Source organism: Drosophila pseudoobscura, chromosome 2 (assembly GCF_009870125.1).
Source record: "Drosophila pseudoobscura strain MV-25-SWS-2005 chromosome 2, UCI_Dpse_MV25, whole genome shotgun sequence".
In the NCBI taxonomy this organism is placed as follows: domain Eukaryota; kingdom Metazoa; phylum Arthropoda; class Insecta; order Diptera; family Drosophilidae; genus Drosophila; species Drosophila pseudoobscura.
This window is the reverse complement of record NC_046679.1, coordinates 20,553,534-20,573,369: the sequence shown is the minus strand read 5'-3', so window position 1 is coordinate 20,573,369 and position 19,836 is coordinate 20,553,534. Positions and strand designations below refer to the sequence as shown.

General features: G+C 36.6%; 5 non-coding genes across 5 annotated transcripts; all 5 read right to left on the bottom strand.

Annotated features, from left to right (window-relative positions):
• Positions 1 to 3,237: 3,237 nt before the first annotated feature.
• On the bottom strand, positions 3,238 to 3,310 carry TRNAK-UUU (transfer RNA lysine (anticodon UUU)). The gene has a single exon. It is a non-coding gene; the product is annotated as a tRNA-Lys (tRNA).
• Positions 3,311 to 4,232: 922 nt separating this feature from the next.
• On the bottom strand, positions 4,233 to 4,305 carry TRNAK-UUU (transfer RNA lysine (anticodon UUU)). Its single transcript has one exon. It is a non-coding gene; the product is annotated as a tRNA-Lys (tRNA).
• Positions 4,306 to 4,464: 159 nt separating this feature from the next.
• Positions 4,465 to 4,537, bottom strand: TRNAK-UUU (transfer RNA lysine (anticodon UUU)). Its single transcript has one exon. It is a non-coding gene; the product is annotated as a tRNA-Lys (tRNA).
• Positions 4,538 to 19,010: 14,473 nt separating this feature from the next.
• On the bottom strand, positions 19,011 to 19,083 carry TRNAK-UUU (transfer RNA lysine (anticodon UUU)). Its single transcript has one exon. It is a non-coding gene; the product is annotated as a tRNA-Lys (tRNA).
• A 158-nt stretch (positions 19,084 to 19,241) lies between these two features.
• TRNAK-UUU (transfer RNA lysine (anticodon UUU)) lies at positions 19,242 to 19,314 on the bottom strand. The gene has a single exon. It is a non-coding gene; the product is annotated as a tRNA-Lys (tRNA).
• Positions 19,315 to 19,836: the final 522 nt, after the last annotated feature.

Here is a 19,836-nt window from a genome sequence, read left to right as displayed (position 1 = left end):
CAAAGTGAAGTCGACTCTGAGAGCAGCAGAGACGTCGACCCACCAGGCCGCACCGCAAGGCCGCCGCACCACAGCCAGAGCCAGAGCCACAGCCACAGCCAGCTCTCGGGCCAAAGGCATGCTTTTGCTGCCAAAGTTGATAACAGCCATAATGCTCGCTCGCTCGCTCTCTCTCTCTCTCTCTCTACCGTTGCGTGTGTGTGTCCATTAGCAAGAGCGAGAGAGAGCAAGAATGAGCTGCAAAAGAGAGCAGCTCGCTCTCGGCTTCCACTCGAAGAAATACTCGTAGTACGTCAGCAACTGTTGATAAATGGTGGATTTTATGCGATCTTAGATTGGAAAAGAAGATAGAGAAAGATTACTCTACATTTGATATCAAGATAATTTTAAGTCTTAAAAGAAAATAAACCTGAAGGATTTCTAAGTGAATACGTTTCAAAAAGTGGAGAACAGATCATCGGAAAAGAATTAAGATGTTTTTGAAGTTAAAATTAAATATTTAAAGTTTAATTGAATCTTATTCTTGAAGAGTTGAAGAATCCTTTTTTCATCGTCCGCAATAATGTATTTTATTTATTCTATGATTAAGTTCTGTTCTATTAGCAACATGGAAAGAATGTCGGCATGGAATAATTACAGAAATATGAAATTTTTCAGGATAAATGAAAAGTATATGAAAATAGCTGTGGAAAGTTGTTTATCATCTAATTTCGCTAAAAACTTCAGAATATAAAAAATGATATTTCGAAATGTTCCTAAATTGTTCAGATATGTTTTAAGACATGTTTTTTTTATATATATTATAAATTCAATGTAAAAATGTTATCTAATATAGAGAGTTGCCTGCATTTCTGATATTTCTTTGGGTTTAACATTCGCAAAGTAAACTCCTACAAGCAAAATAGATTCCTGAATGCCTTAAAAATTTTTACCAGTGCACCCTACTCCTGTTCCTTTATTTTACAGGCCGTGACATCGCTTTACACACGCAATCCCAAATGTCTGACTTTTTGTGGGAGAGAGGACATAGAAACAGCTCATTTGTAGACATTTTGTGGATTCTATTTCCACTGTTTCTGAAATTGCCCAATACATTCTCGTCCTGACAGGATACCCTGACTGGGACCCTCAGCTCTCTTAGCAATTTACGAGGGCCAGCTCTCTCTCTCTCTCTCTCCGGACCTTCATCTTTTACCCTGTAGCCATGTCCATGTCCACTCTCCACGAGCTGAGAGTCAATGAAACTTCTTTGTTGTTCCTCTCCCGAAGCGACGGCAGAGTGCTCCGCGTGTTTTGAGAATGAAATCAAAGTGGGATATTTAAAGCCTCATTAATCAGGACCTCCGCTTCGCCCAAGGAAAGTTCTGGCTTTGTCCACGAGGGCGACTTCAAGAGGCGCTGAGTGCCCCTTTCATGGGGTGGAGATTGAAGTTGTTGGAGAGGGTGGAGTCGGACTCGGACTCGGAGACTGGGCGAAGATGCGCTCGTTAAATTCAAATTTGTTGCATTGATAATTACACAGATAATACCCAATGAAGGCGGGGGAGGACAACATTAAATATAGTAATTATGCAAGCCGTACAAAGCTAATATTTCAATTATGTGTTTTGCCGGAAAGTATCAGAGGAAAATGTAGTTTAATATGGTTTTAAATATACTAGATATATCTTTTGGATTGATAGATAAATTGTGAATGCATTAAAGTTTGCTGTAAAATGAATATGAATGCATTCAATCCAACTAATTTCAGCTGAAAATCGATTCTGCAGTGGTACTTTTGACCACCTTTGACACGAGTATAAAATTGAGTATATTGAGTCGGTTATATTAATCTTGGATTATTCTTCAATTAGGCCTACACGCCTTCAAAACTAAGTTTCTCTATCCATTCTAAAGCTATTTCGTTCTTCAGAAAAACTAATTCACATACTTTTCCGTACATTTTTCACACCACCAAACCGTCAAAAAGATGCAAAGATATCCGAAATATTTGTCATACGCCATTTCTTTATTTCCCGGAGCGCTGTCATAAAGAACCCAACCCAAAAAATATTGAGAAAATGAGCAACGCAAGCTGTTCTGTTCTTTAGTTCTAACGAGGAAAATCTATAGCTCGGGTTCCATTGTTTCTTTGGCATTTGCCATTTTTTTAAATTTATGACCCATATTTCCTACGTTTTTCGGTTTCCTTTTTTTATGCAACGCCTCTCTACCTGAGGCCGAGAGGCCAACAGGTAACCGGCCGGATTTAATGGTCGTAGCCTTGATATATTTGCCAAAAGATACGAAAATTTCTCTGTAGCATATCAAGCTCCTATCATATCTCATCTAATTTCATCCGACGTCATGGAACAGTTTCGAAAGATCTCTTGACTTTAGTTTATCAACTAAATATTTGAGTTTATTTTGTAGATTAACACGGGACCGACCCACGGGCCGGACCGGACCCGGACCGGGCCTAATGTACACCCAACGTTTTCCTGCCTTTCCCCCGCAATGGGTCTCTGGTTTTATTGTTGCATCGTGAGTGGCCAAACTCTGCTGCCGTGGCAATTTGATGATTTGTCGTAATGAATGCTAATTAAACGCATTCGTTTCTAGTTCACTTGCCAGCATCCGAATACGCTGCTAAATCGACCAGATATACGTTTGCTGTTTGGTATCGGTATGTACTCTCCTCTCCTCCTTTGTCTGGCTGGGCCTTCATCTGGTGCTTCGTTTTTAGCGGGGTAGGAAAGTGTGTCAAAAATTCTTAGGCGTATCCACACAGCCAGCAAGCAGCGCTCTTCTCTTCTACATATGTATATGCCGTCGGAGTTTAACAAACATCCGTACACTACACTCAGGCACAGTTGTCGACACAGAGAGACAGCGAGAATTCTAGATACAGATACAAATGCCGTCGGAACAGAGACCCGGCATAGATACAGATACAGATAGCTGTGTATGTACAGCACACAATTTGGGTATATCCACGATGTCGGCAGTGAAGTAAATGGAAACGCAAATAAAAGGTGCTAATTTCATGAGGGTTCAATTAGACGCTGGCGGCCCAACTGGCTGCTGTTGTACGATTTCTTTTCTTCGCGGTGGTTAGCGCAGTGCGACTAGTTGAAACTAAACCATACTAAATGTATCCAAAAACAAATATGATCCAGTTTCATTTTGCAATCCATTGTCAAGCGGAAATATGAAAAAATTTGCTGCATGAAGCAAAAAAAAAAACAAAAAGTAGGTCGCCCGAGCAGGGACTTGAACCCTGGACCCTTGGATTAAAAGTCCAATGCTCTACCGACTGAGCTACCCGGGCATGTGATGGAGGGATGCCACAAAGCCAATATGGTGTTATGCCGAAAGCTCACGCTCGAAACATATGCGCGTGAAAGCATTCTTGATTCTAATCTACCTGACTACATTTCGTTGAAAGTCGAATTTATTATAAAACAACCATAACACAAATTCAAATACAAAATTTGATGAGGAATTTCGTCATACCAAAAAATATTTGGACATTTCGTTTCTTACATCCTTTCGGTTCCTTAAGGACTTACAAAAAAGAAAATAAAAATTTTGAGTAGCAAAAAGATTGTGGTCCAACCATGTTGGTGGGCTGGAAACGGCAGTTCACTCCGGTACGCTATCCCACTACTGCCTACCACGGGAACTCTTGGCTGCTGGTTTTCACCCCTGGCCCGGTTCATCCCTCCTTAGCCAACCTGAATGCCGCGGACTCCTCCATGGCACCCATATTGATGGCAAGCTTAGTGCGGACGTTCCGTCAACATGAGCTGGTCCGTTACACAGTGATTCCCAGCCTCAGGCCATCCCACAATCTGACCTCACAGAAGCGTGATTACAGAAGATGCCAACCTTCCAGTCGGAGCTCTGATGTCTAACATTGCATTATGTGTCACTTTTATTGATTTGGCTTTTATTAAAACTGCCTTAGCGACTAATGAACTGCTCTATCGGCGACAAGTCGCTGTGGATTTTCTGCTTTGTTTGCATATAAGCAGTTCAGTAGTGAACTGCTCTATCGATAATCGCGCTGCCAACCATATTTCCCAACCATAAATTTTAGTGGTTGTTGCACATAATATGCAAGCAGTTCATTCTAGTTAAGTGTAAGACAAAAAAAACTTGTTTACCAAATATATAATAGAAAATTATGAATTACAAAAAATTAACAAAATAAAATGTAAAATAAATTGAAAAAAGAAAAAAATTTAAGTCGCCCGAGCAGGGACTTGAACCCTGGACCCTTGGATTAAAAGTCCAATGCTCTACCGACTGAGCTACCCGGGCATTCAACCGACGCTAGCCAAAGTACTAACAAAACCAACGTTCTTATCTCATTCTGATGACGTGGAACAAGTATTTTTAGTTTGAAAAAATAATTCTCTAAATCGAGAATAATAACTAAATATGAATACTGCAATAATTACGATGCAAGCAAAAAGAAATCGCCCGAGCAGGGACTTGAACCCTGGACCCTTGGATTAAAAGTCCAATGCTCTACCGACTGAGCTACCCGGGCATATAAATTTCCGGCGCAAAAGGCCCCTGAAAATCGTATCCTTTGATTTTGTAAAACCGTTCTTATTCCTTCGAAGAGGATACCTTCCGGAACTAAGTTCCTTAAGTACCTTATAGCAGGACATATCGAATTTTCGAAATTTTCGAATTTGTACGGGAAAATTCATTGTAGGTTTTCAATCCGGAAATAAAATTGTGCTGTTATAACATTTAATTCTATGAATATTGCAGAGTATGTAATGAAATTTTCATGATGTGCTAAAGATTCTCGATCGGATTAAAACCAGGAACATTACCCGGCCAGTCCAATGTCCTAATTTCCACTATTGATACATATTATTTTAGCTAATAGCACCCATCGCTGGAAAAAAAACCCATCAAACTTTTTGAATGTATCATTACACAATCCAATAACAAAGTTTCAAAAAATATGCCTGACCAATCTTGCTCGGTCTCTGCGACGATCCTTTGTCATACTTTCCCACCAAACTCAGACGTACCGACTGAATAATCTGCCTTCTAATATCTTTGAACCGATTTTAGATGCTGAAGTGCTTAAGAGTACGATCCTACTTTTATAATCTCTTGAGATGGTCTTTTACCGAATAGCGTGCAAAAACAAATTTTTTCTGACCCCAATGCCAATATACCTATCGGCTTTAGAAATTTTTGGCATTTTTATACCCGATACTCAATAGGAGTATAGATTTGTGGCTAAACTGGATGTGTGTGTAGTCCAGAAGGAAGCGTTTCCGACCCCATAAATTATTTTTATTCTTGATCATCATCAATAGCCGAGTCGATAGAGCCATGTTTGTCTGTCCGTCCCGATGAGCGCCTAGGGCTCAGAGACTATAAGAGCTAGAGCAACGATATTTTGTATCCAGACTGCCGAATCTGGATCAGACCGGATTATTGTTATAACCAAAAGGAACAAATAAACTTTCAGTGGCTAGTTCTGACTGATATTCTGTCTCTCTCGCCCACACTCTTTGTCGTTCAATGTATTCGGCGTCTGCCGGAGGAGAGCCATACTGTCAAAGTATCGGGTATAAATGTAAGATATTATTTAGACTATTGTTTATTCGTATTATTATCGCGGTGGCCTGGAATTTGTGATTACAAAAGTTCCTAAGGTTACGGCTTGTTTCTGCTGATTTTCTGCTGCTGCTTGAGTCGCGTCCGTATGCTGCTGTTCTCTCTTTCGACTGACTTTCTCGGTTTCCCTTCTTCCCTGCTGTTCCTGCTTATCAGCTGTTCATCTTCTGCTGTTATTACTGCTCTTGATCTGCTGTTGATCTTCCACTACTGCTGTTAACCACTGCTCCCTCAATGTGCCAGTTTTCCTTTTCATTCTTACATAAATGTAGAGTTGCGGTCGCAGCAGTAACTCACAACGTTATCTCTCGTTATAATTTGTTTTAATAAAAATGAGAAGTAATACTTGATATATACATTTCATGGCCTTCAAGGTCAAATATTATAGATCCTATACATTCCCGCTAATTTTTTTCTAAGGATCTCTTCAAAGCTGTGGTTTTTCTTATCGTATTTGCTGGCTGGTAGACTGGCAGACACATAAAATGGTAATGTTGTAAAATGGCACCTCAAGATAACAAATTCGTTGTCGAAATTATGCATTTTATTAATGATTTCCCCTTCCTACATACTGTGCTTAATACATTGGATTGGTTACTATGGGAAATTTTCCCGGAATATGCAGATTTCTAAGCCCTAAGACTTAAAGTTATAGGATTAAAACATTTGCTGAGAAAACGAGGGGGAACGTTGTGAGTTGCTGCTGCGACCACAACTCTACATTTATGCCCGATACTTAGACAGTATGGCTCTCCTCCGTCAGACGGCACTAACATTGAACGACAAAGATTGTGTGCGAGGGAGAAAGAAAATAAGGCAGAACGTTTCGTCGGGCGCTGCGTAGTGATCTGATCCAGATTCGGCAATCTGGTAGACATGGATTGTGCGTTCTTAATATTCTCTTGTCTTAAAAATTTTGGAGGCCACAGATTTTCGTCTTTTGTTGGGGGCGGAAGGTGGTGGGGGAAAACTTTGAAATAAACTTGTAAGAGTAAGATCTAACAGGAGTGTGGATACCAAATTTGGATGCTCTAGCTTATATGGTCTCTGAGATCTAGGCGCTAATTTTCAGCGATATGCAAAGCCGACCATGAAAGAGGCAGAGCGAGTGGGAATGAAATTGTTTTCTTTATTCTGGCTATAATATTGATATGATGTGGTTCAGATCTAAACAAGAAGATATAGTCATAGTCTACGATTCTGAATTTTTGGTTTTCTCGTATCCTTAAAATTGTGGAAGCCACAGATTTTCGTCCATTGTGGTGGCAGAAGTCACAGAAGTCTAGACACAAAATGTCGTTGATCTACGTCAAGGAAAAAAGTCAACATACAGCATCAATTTTTCAATATTTCGGGTTTTCGCAATGAAAAGTAAGGGCCATTGTTTAGAACACATACAGTTATCATTACTTCAGAAAAGAAAATTATGTATGTATACTAAAGTTACTAGGACAGAACATAAAATGTTAACGGAAAAAAGAATACATACAGCGAGGGAATTCCCTTTAATATTCCTAGAAATAGTTGGTAAAAAAGGAAAATCCCCGACTATTTTGACGCTTAGCTCGTTGCCTATCAAGTGTGTGTATTGGGTCTTATTATTACTCTTTAAAAAAAAAAAAAATGGAAAAAAGGAAGGAAATACAGTCTTTTGTGCGAAATTTGATTATCAGCCTATCATATAGTCAAATTAAGTCGATCCACCGTCCAGACCATCATGCGGAATAAGAAGAGATAAGGAAGGCCAAAGAAGCTATCGAGTTGCGACGAGAGAAGCAGCCTCAAGGAAGTCAATAAAAACCAGAAGATAAGTGCACCAAAATGGTCGGAACACATCGAAAAGAATTCCGGAGTCATTGTGCACCCAAAAGCAATTGATAATTTTTCGCACAAGGATGGTTTCAAGAGCCGAGTTCCACGAAAGAAACCATTGATTTCCGGCAAGCATGGAGGCGGTAGTGTAATGGTTTGGGACGCTATGGCGTCGCAACTTGGTGTTTGTGGAATGGAATATGGATCGCTTCCAGTTTAAGAAGATATTGGACGATTTGAAACCATCGGTAGATGCACTGAGCCTGGGAAGCAGTTGGATCTTCCAGCAGGACAAAGAACCAAAGCACTCCGCACATGTGCGGGATTGGTTGCTGTATTGTGCCCCAAGACAGCTTCGTTCACCACCCCACATCGAACATCTTTGGGACATTTTAGAAAGATTGGTACGGAAGTATGACATCAGCAGTCGGGAAAGTCTCAAAACCGCCTTTATTTGAGCTTGGGTCGAAGTTCCGCCCACAACAGGCTGTAATAGATGCCAATGGTGGACCAACCAAGTATTAACGAGGGGGAACGTTGTGAGTTGCTGCGGACACCGCAACTCTACATTTATACCCGATACTTAGTCAGTATGGCTCTTCTCCGGCAGACGCTGCTAATATTAAACGGCACGACAAAGAGTTCGTGCGAGAGAGACAGAAAATCAGTATGAACATGTCGTCGGGCGCTGCGTAGACACTGCAAATTGATTTGTTTCGCTTTGGCTATAAAAATGATCCAATCAGAACCAGATTCAGCAATCTGATAGCAATCTGGTCATTCTCTATGATTGCGCGTTTTTAGTTTTCTGGAATCTTCAATATTGTGGATGCCACATATTTTCGTCCTTTGTGGAGGTCCCTTCCGCCTCCTGTGGGGCGAAATTTTGAAATGTATGTGTAATAGTGACATATTACAGAAGTCTGGATACAAAATGTCGTTGCTCTAGCTCTTATAATCTTTGAGCCCTAGGCGCTTATAGGGACGGACAGACAGACGGGGTTCAATCGACTCGGCTATTGATGCTGATCAAGAATATATATACTTTATCCCTCTGGACGTTACACACCTCCATTTTCACCACAAATCTAACATATGTATGTACGCCTACACTCATTTTAAGTATCTTGATTTTTATAACATAATTATTATTTTTGATTTTTATTGAATAATTGTTATTATAATTATTATTCTTGATTTTTATTGAATAATTGTTATTATAATAGTTATTCTTGATTTTTGTTGTATAATTGTTATTATAATTGTTATTATAATTGTTATTCTTGATTTTTATTGAATAATCGTTATTATAATTGTTATTCTTGATTTTTATTGAATAATCGTTATTATAATTGTTATTCTTGATTTTTATTGAATAATCGTTATTATAATTGTTATTATAATTGTTATTCTTGATTTTTATTGAATAATCGTTATTATAATTGTTATTATAATTTTTATTCTTGATTTGTATTGAATAATCGTTATTATAATTGTTATTCTTGATTTTTATTGAATAATCGTTATTATAATTGTTATTCTTGATTGTTATTGAATAATTGTTATTATAATTGTTATTCTTGATTTTTATTGAATAATCGTTATTATAATTGTTATTATAATTGTTATTCTTGATTTTTATTGAATAATCGTTATTATAATTGTTATTCTTGATTTTTATTGAATAATCGTTATTATAATTGTTATTCTTGATTTTTATTGAATAATTGTTATTATAATTGTTATTATAATTGTTATTCTTGATTTTTATTGAATAATCGTTATTATAATTGTTATTATAATTGTTATTCTTGATTTTTATTGAATAATCGTTATTATAATTGTTATTCTTGATTTTTATTGAATAATTGTTATTCTTGATTTTTATTGAATAATCGTTATTATAATTGTTATTCTTGATTTTTATTGAATAATTGTTATTATAATTGTTATTCTTGATTTTTATTGAATAATCGTTATTATAATTGTTATTATAATTGTTATTCTTGATTTTTATTGAATAATCGTTATTATAATTGTTATTCTTGATTTTTATTGAATAATCGTTATTATAATTGTTATTCTTGATTTTTATTGAATAATCGTTATTATAATTGTTATTATAATTGTTATTCTTGATTTTTATTGAATAATCGTTATTATAATTGTTATTCTTGATTTTTATTGAATAATCGTTATTATAATTGTTATTATAATTGTTATTCTTGATTTTTATTGAATAATCGTTATTATAATTGTTATTCTTGATTTTTATTGAATAATCGTTATTATAATTGTTATTCTTGATTTTTATTGAATAATTGTTATTATAATTGTTATTCTTGATTTTTATTGAATAATCGTTATTATAATTGTTATTATAATTGTTATTCTTGATTTTTATTGAATAATCGTTATTATAATTGTTATTATAATTGTTATTCTTGATTTTTATTGAATAATCGTTATTATAATTGTTATTATAATTGTTATTATAATTGTTATTCTTGATTTTTATTGAATAATCGTTATTATAATTGTTATTATAATTGTTATTCTTGATTTTTATTGAATAATCGTTATTATAATTGTTATTCTTGATTTTTATTGAATAATCGTTATTATAATTGTTATTCTTGATTTTTATTGAATAATCGTTATTATAATTGTTATTCTTGATTTTTATAGAATAATCGTTATTATAATTGTTATTATAATTGTTATTCTTGATTTTTATTGAATAATCGTTATTATAATTGTTATTCTTGATTTTTATTGAATAATCGTTATTATAATTGTTATTCTTGATTTTTATTGAATAATCGTTATTATAATTGTTATTATAATTGTTATTCTTGATTTTTATTGAATAATCGTTATTATAATTGTTATTCTTGATTTTTATTGAATAATCGTTATTATAATTGTTATTATAATTGTTATTCTTGATTTTTATTGAATAATCGTTATTATAATTGTTATTATAATTGTTATTCTTGATTTTTATTGAATAATCGTTATTATAATTGTTATTCTTGATTTTTATAGAATAATCGTTATTATAATTGTTATTATAATTGTTATTCTTGATTTTTATTGAATAATCGTTATTATAATTGTTATTCTTGATTTTTATTGAATAATCGTTATTATAATTGTTATTCTTGATTTTTATTGAATAATCGTTATTATAATTGTTATTCTTGATTTTTATTGAATAATTTGTAAACTTTTAATAGCACGGTTTTATTATATGTTCTTCTGTCTTCATTGTCGTATATCAATTGATTTGTGTTGGCATATCGATACTTGTCGAGGACAAGTATCGATATATCGGGTACATTGGTATTTCTTATAATACTATCGATGAGTAACTAATATTCAAATCTTATAAACTAATATTCATATCTTACATTCGGGCAACCTGACTACAGATCGCCCACGATCTACACACTAAGGCATACAGTTGGTTAAACATTTCTTAGTCGGTATTGTCTTACTTTACATACTACTTCATCGATTAACAACATGAGACCATGGTTTTATCATTACACTCTACCCAGGGTTTAAGCCTTGCTGGTTCTAGTATACTTCGGAATGGCATTTGCGTCAACTGACAGTCATCAATGTCGACAACCTCATAACGATCATTATCCAAAACTCTATTGATCCTGTACGGTCCTCGATACTTTGGTGCGAACTTCTTATTGATCCCCGGTGTTGTGTCCACATGCCGGACTGCTACATAGTCACCAGGTTCATACTTTAATGGGGCTCTATGTTTATGGGCATACATCTTCTCATTTCTTTTCTGCGACAACCGTATGTTCTCACTTGCTATTTCTCTTATAGTTTCCAACTCTCTAAGTTCTGACGCTAACTTCTCCTCTAGGTATTCGGTTAATTCATCTACAACGGGTCCTTTCTGGGGTATTCCAAATAACAATGTGCTAGGTGTCTTTTTCGTACTGCTGTTAACGGAGTTATTAATGGCGTGCTCTACCTTGCTCATCAACCTATACCAATCGGCTTGCTCAAGGGGCTCTGACAGTTTTCCTAACATAGGAGTAAGAACACGATTCACCCGCTCCACTTGGCCATTCGCCTGCGGTGCACCTGTAGCTACCTTAATGTGCTCTATCCCTCTCTCCTGCAGAAAACTAGAGAACTCTAACGAGGTGAAACAGGTCCCACGATCTGATATTATCCTAGTAGGGCGACTATAGAAATCAAAATATTTACTTAAGGCATCCTTCGCTTCCCGCGTGCTGGTACTATTAACCGGGAACAATTTGACAAACTTAGTGAATGCATCTATTACCACAAGGAGGTGTTTTCGCTTAGATCTAATACTCGGCAATGGACCCAAATGATCAACATGTAGGGTATGAAAAGGAACACACGACTTTGGGATACTATGGAGCGTTCTGTTATGGATTGTTTTAGGCATCGAGTGTAGTATACACGGTAGACAGTTTCTGATGAACCTTGCCACTTTACTTCTCATTGACGGAAACCAGTAGGTCCTCAAAAGGTCACTCACGCACTTCTCTGCGGCCAAATGTCCTAGTTTTTCGTGTGACCGCCTTATCAACTGCTCTTCCATACACATTGGTACATAGAAACATAGTTTGTTTTCACAACTCCTCTTGTAAACAATACCATCTATCATTTCAAAATCTACTTCAATTCCATCCTCTAGCATTTTTCGAATCCTAACTACTTCCTTGTCTCGCATCTGTTCTGTTTGCAATATCAAATCAACATCTTCTGGCGTTGCACCTACTACCCCAACTATCAATGATTTTAGTAATCTTTCCTCCTGAAACTCTAACTTGTCCCTCTCTACTGTATCCTCAACACATTTTTTCACTTTATCTGAATTCCTACTACTAATGTACTTTACTCCCCCCACCACATCGTTAACGCTTCCTCTACATTGGCTCAAATCTCTAATTTCAATCTTCGATCCATCCTCTTCCCTATATTCACTATTCTCTATGTTATCTCTACAATCACTACCAAGGTTCTCTCTATCATCAGACTTCCACCTATTTCCCAATCTACTTCCTACTGCACTTGATTCTCCACACTCAATCGCAGGGTTCTCTACTGTACTACTACGCTCTCTACTGATATTTAATTCTCTACACTTAATCACAGGGTTCTCTACGGTACCTCTACGCTCTCTACTGATATTTAATTCTCTACACTTAATCACAGGGTTCTCTACGGTACCTCTATGCTCACTACTAGGGTTGTCTCTACTTACACTATTCCTTGTATAATGCTTTCTACTATCATCTTTTTCTAAATTAGACTTTTCTAAACCGTATTTGACTCTATAACCATCCTCTAACATATTCGTCACTTGATCTTGTCTGCTCAGCGCATCAACGTGCGCCATACTGGCCCCAGGTCTGTGCATAATGGAGTAATCATAGTTCTCTAACTCTAGGGACCACCGTGCTATCTTAGGACTAATTGACTTTCTGGTTAACGTCTGTACTAACGAATTACAATCCGTGATTATTTTGAAGGACCTATGCTCCAAATATGCTCTAAAACGCCTCAATGCATAAATTATAGCTAATGTCTCTAGTTCGAAACTATGATAACGTGATTCTGTTTCTGTTGTTTTGCCAGAATAATAGGACACAGGGTGCATCTTCCCATCATCTTGTCTTTGCATCAGTATTGCGCCATAACCGTATGAACTTGCGTCTGTATGTAATTCCGTTTCTCTATTTGGGCTAAAAATGGCTAATACCGGAGGATTTGCCAACGCATTCTTAAGAGTTTCAAACGTCTTCACCTGTTCTCTATTCATAGGAAACGGACCCCCTTCTTTTAACAACTGCACCAAGGGCTTAGCTGTCGTCGCAAATGACAACATGAAACGTCGAAAGTACGAAAAGAATCCCAAGCATGAGTGCAGTGCTTTTACATTTTGAGGGACTGGGTATTTTTTCAAGGCCTCAATATGGGAATCACTAGGAACTATTCCGTTTTGATTAACTTTATACCCCAGGAAATCGATGTTTCGATTGACAAACCTACACTTTTTTAAATTTATCTCTAAATTTTGCTCGCTAAACCGAATGCATAGTCTTTTTAATATATCCATGTGTTCTTCAACTGTTTTAGTCGCTACTAATATATCATCCATGTACACTACAATGCTTTTGTTCCTAATAAAGTCTCTCAAGAGCTCCGAAATAAATCTTTGAAAAATAGCTGATCCATTTTTTAACCCAAAGGGCATTCTCAAGTACTCATACTGTCCTTGCGGTGTCACAAACGATGTATACGGAACCGATTTTTCTTCTACGCCTATTTGATGATACCCGCTTTTCAAATCTATAATGGAAAAACAGCACTTGTTTTCTAAAAACTCAAGACAGTCCTCAATAAGGGGCAATGGGAAATTATCTTTAACAATTCGTTTGTTCAGACCACGGTAATCGACACACATTCGAAGTTCTCCTGATTTTTTTTTTACTAGGACCAACGGGGAAGCATAAGGAGACTCACTATGACGGATTACTTTCTTTTCTAACAGATCATCTACTATTTCAGCTACTTTCTCTCTCTCATGGTAGGATAAACGACGCGGAGTACAATGAAATGGTGTTGTTTCTGTTACACGAATCTGCATCTGATACTTTGGTGGTGCTTTAAAGTCAAATTCTTTGTGTAAATAGTATGTCTTAATAACTTCCCTACACTTTTCTGCAATAGTGGGGCCAAATTCGAAACCTACGTTAATATGTTCCTCTTCATCAATCTCTACCGACGCACAAAAGTTACTGAATTCGTCGCCTTGATTCATATTCTCGATGACCATTTTGTCATTCCTTGAGTTTTCTTGTGTCTGATTTTTAAATGGATTACAACGTTTGATTAGCTCGCTTCTTTCTGATTGATTACCGTCTAACTTATCATATAGTCTTATGTTAATATTATTTTTACTTTCGGTGAATAAAGACGCGCAGGTTAAACTAATAGCTTTTTGCTTTAGCGAACTTAATGGTGTGTGTTGCTTCGCATTGATATTTTTCTTATGAACTAATTTTACTTCAATAACTTTAAGGGCATCGCGTCCCAACAATACCGGCAAAGGCAGCATGTTATCATCTACGATGTTTAATAAAACGATATATTTCTTTGTGCAAAATTCAATATGGCACTTAAATTTTCCCCATATGGGAATTGGTTGTCCTCCTAGTCCATAGTATTTCCTAACTTCATTATAGGCTTCAACTATAGCCGACTTCGGTATCAAAGACTTATGAATAAAACTTACAGGGCTACCTGTATCAAATAGACTAAAAATACTGACGCCTCTTTGTTCACCAAACGGAAGTCATAAAGTGATTGACTGGACAGCCGCTAACTCGTCGTTGTTTTTTTCTCCTGGTCGCTCCTCATCTTGAACTGCAGCTACCCTAGTGGCCATCTTTCGTTTCGGGCACTGCGAATATAGGTGGCTGGTACTCCAACAGTTAAAACATGCTCCATCCGGTCTCTTTGGCTGACTGCATTCCTTCATAACGTGCCCAAATTGCCGACAGTTGTAGCAACGCATTGCGCCACCACCTTGCTGCTGCCCAACTGCCATACTCACATTTAGTTTTCCCTTTGTCATACCTTCGCTACGAATTGCTACGACGCCAGGAGCTCTTCTGACCTTATCATAGGTGACCATCTTGTCACGCAACTCGTTGAGTGTGGTGCAGTATAGCATGGATGCTGCCATGCCCGTCTTGTCCTGCAGTCCCTCTACGATGAATTTGACCACATCGCTCGTGGCCATGTCTGCTTGCGACGCTATGCTGCACATTGCGACGAAATATTGCAATGCGCTTTCATTATTTGCAATTTTCCGTGCCTCCAGTCGCTTTCCAATGTCCCACGCTGTCACTTTCTGCTCAAAGACGTTGAGCAATTCTGCTCGCATCAATTGCCAAGTCAAAGGCGCCACATGGTCGATGTACGCCTTCGCCGATCCGCCTAGCAGCCGCTTCGCTAATATCCAGCATTTTGACTCGGATACACCATGGAAATTCATAATGTCCTCAAAGTTACTTATCCAACTGGTTACAGCCTGGTCGTCATCTCCAGAAAATGGACGCATCAACGCCTCAATGTGTGTCAAGTCGATGCAATCCCTCGGCGTTTCCAACTCCATAGCCTCTTTCTCCGTTTTCAATATGCTTAATTTGAGATCAGCTAAGCGCTTGCGAGAAACGTACAATTGTTCCAACTGCTGCAAACGGCGCGATTCTTCTTCGTATTCATCTGATCGCATGGTCAATTTCGAACAAGCGTTGTCTTGTCGCGGCATGAATGCTTCTCGAGCCTTCTGCACATTTTCACCATGTTCTTCTGGCGCCGCTTTTACTGCGTGTTGTGCACTACGGTTGTCTCTGTCTATCTCGCGCTCAACCGGGACTGCAAAAATGTCTGCCTGCATAGTCTCGTCTGCGCTTGGCGCCGTATTTCCTAGCTCATGCGTGTCTTCCATGATTTTTTTCACTGCTGTACGTAATTGGTGTATGTTGGCATCTTGATCAAAATATACGTTTTGCCTACGCAATATGTCGCTAAGTTCACTTTTGGTTTTCGCTCTTATGTCCGCATAGTTCATCGCAGAGTTTTATTTATTTATTTTTTTTTTTGGGCAAACCCCACACCTGATATGTAAACTTTTAATAGCACGGTTTTATTATATGTTCTTCTGTCTTCATTGTCGTATATCAATTGATTTGTGTTGGCATATCGATACTTGTCGAGGACAAGTATCGATATATCGGGTACATTGGTATTTCTTATAATACTATCGATGAGTAACTAATATTCAAATCTTATAAACTAATATTCATATCTTACAAATTGTTATTATAATTGTTATTCTTGATTTTTATTGAATAATCGTTATTATAATTGTTATTCTTGATTTTTATTGAATAATCGTTATTATAATTGTTATTCTTGATTTTTATTGAATAATCGTTATTATAATTGTTATTATAATTGTTATTCTTGATTTTTATTGAATAATCGTTATTATAATTGTTATTATAATTGTTATTCTTGATTTTTATAGAATAATCGTTATTATAATTGTTATTCTTGATTTTTATTGAATAATCGTTATTATAATTGTTATTCTTGATTTTTATTGAATAATCGTTATTATAATTGTTATTCTTGATTTTTATTGAATAATCGTTATTATAATTGTTATTCTTGATTTTTATTGAATAATTGTTATTATAATTGTTATTCTTGATTTTTATTGAATAATCGTTATTATAATTGTTATTCTTGATTTTTATTGAATAATTGTTATTATAACTGTTATTCTTGATTTTTATTGAATAATTGTTATTATAACTGTTATTCTTGATTTTTATTGAATAATTGTTATTATAACTGTTATTCTTGATTTTTTTGAATAATTGTTATTCTAATTGTTATTCTTGATTTTTATTGAATAATCGTTATTATAATTGTTATTCTTGATTTTTTTGAATAATTGTTATTATAAATATTATTCTTGATTTTTATTGAATAATTGTTATTATAACTGTTATTCTTGATTTTTATTGAATAATTGTTATTATAATTGTTATTTTTGATTTTTTTGAATAATTGTTACTATAATTGTGCGTGCGAGAGAGACAGAAAATCAGTCTGAGCGTGACGTCGGGCGCTGCGTAGCCACTGCAAATTGATTTGTTTCCTTTGGCTATAAAAATGATCCGATCTGATCCAGATTCAGCAACCTGATAGATATGGTCATTATTTATGATTCTGCGTTTTTAGTTTTCTCGAATGTGCAATATTGTGGATGCAACAGATTTTCGTCCTTTGTGGGGGCGGAAGGGGGTGGTGCGAAATTTTGAGATATACGTTTTATAGTGAGATCTAACAGTAGTACGGACACTAAATTTGGTTACTCTAGCCTTAATACTCTCTGAGATTTGTGAATATCCCCAGATTTGCATCCTTTGCGGGGCGGAAGGGGGTGTGGCGAAATTTTGAAACAAACTCGTCTCGGTCTGATTTATTAGGAGTGTGGATACCAAATTTGGTTGCTCTAGCTTTTATAGTCTCTGAGATCTAGGCGCTAATGTTTTACTCTAAGCAAAGCCGCCTATGCTACGTGTGTGTTAGAGAGAGACAGGGCAAGAAAAAATGAAATTGTTTTCTTGATGCTGGCTATAATAATAATACGATCCAATTCAGATTCTGCAGTCATATATGGTCATTCTCTACGATTCTGCGTTTTTGGTTTTATCGTATCTTTAAAAATGTGGATGCCACAGATTTTCGTCCTTTGTGGGGGCGGAAGTGGGGGGGGGCGAAGTTTAGAAATATTTTTGTAGCAGTGACATGTCACAGAAGTCTGGATCCAAAACATCGTTGCTCTAGCTCTTATAGTCTTTGAGCATTAGGCGCTGAAGGGGACGGACAGACGGACGGACGGACAGACAGACAGGGCTCTATCGACTCGGCTATTGATGCTGATCAAGAATATATATTCTTTATAGGGTCGGAAACGATTCCTTCTGGACGTTACACACATCCACTTTTACCACAAATCTAATATACCACAATACTCATTTTGAGTATCGGGTATAAAAACGCTTCCTTCTGGACGTTACACACATCAATTTTCACCCATATACTCATTTTACGTATCGTAATCGTAATTTAAAAGTATTTGTTTAATAAATCCCTAAAATAATACATAAGCTATGGCCGCATGGGGAGATGAGAGAGTGTCATTGTTGTTACCATAATTATATTTGTTCGATTAGCTGCAGGAGTAGTAAGCGTTGTAACCGTTTAATCTTGAAGTGACGGGGTGGGATAAAGATTGGACGAAACACTCGATTTCTATCTTCGCTTTAATTTTTATGTGAAAATAATAAAAAAAGACTTTGAAAAAAAGAAAATAAAAATTTGGAGTAGCAAAAAGATTGTGGTCCAACCATGTTGGTGGGCTGGAAACGGCAGTTCACTCCGGTACGCTATCCCACTACTGCCTACCACGGGAACTCTTGGCTGCTGGTTTTCACCCCTGGCCCGGTTCATCCCTCCTTAGCCAACCTGAATGCCGCGGACTCCTCCATGGCACCCATATTGATGGCAAGCTTAGTGCGGACGTTCCGTCAACATGAGCTGGTCCGTTACACAGTGATTCCCAGCCTCAGGCCATCCCACAATCTGACCTCACAGAAGCGTGATTACAGAAGATGCCAACCTTCCAGTCGAAAGTCCGGGGTTTAATACTCAAAAACGAGTTACAAATTCGAAAGGTTTTCTAACCTGAACTGCTTTGCCGACATAATGAACTGCTCAACCGACAGAATTAAATTCTAATTTCACTGCTTTAAACTGCTTTGAGATGTACAATGCAATCGAAAACAAAATAAACTTTTTAAACGTAAAAAAATTTTTCTATTGACAAAAATAAGATCAGTCAAAAGAAAAATTCAAATATTAAAAAATTAAACAAAAAAAGAGAAAATAAAAATATATCAAAAAGTTTTCGCCCGAGCAGGGACTTGAACCCTGGACCCTTGGATTAAAAGTCCAATGCTCTACCGACTGAGCTACCCGGGCATTCAACCAACGCTTGCCAAAGTACTAACAAAACCAACGTTCTGATCCCATTCTGATGACGTGGAACAAGTATTTTTAGTTTGAAAAAGTATTTCTCTAAATCGAGAATAATAACTAAATATGAAGGCTGCAATGATTAAGAGCAAGCAAAAAGAAATCGCCCGAGCAGGGACTTGAACCCTGGACCCTTGGATTAAAAGTCCAATGCTCTACCGACTGAGCTACCCGGGCACTTGGGCCACCCCCGCCCACGCCTTCTTCTCAGAATAATGCCCACCCCAGCATCCCAAACAAAGCCTTGATCAGGAATAAGATGATATCTGGTGGTACATTTTAAAATAGTTTTTATTTTTTTATGCCATATTCATACATGTTTACAAATTGGTTTTGTTTTGTTTTGTCATTATATTTGTATGGTTTTTGTGGTTTCATAGTTGAAATTTCCATTTGATTTTCGATTCCATTTTTTTTTTAGAAACAATGCAATGCCTATGCAATTGAACCCAGATTAAGTTAATACATATACATACGAATTTCATTAAAAATTAGTTGCGTAATTTTATTTTTACATGGAATGCAGTTAAACTTTTTGCGCCCACTGTGCGTAAGCGCCCCCTTAACCCAAAAACTACAAACAGTGTTTTGTATATTGTATTGCATTTCGTTTCGGTTCAGACAAATTGCAATAAAAAACAATAAACCAATCGAAAGGGTGGGTGCATCAAATGAATGATTGAACAAATGTACAACGAA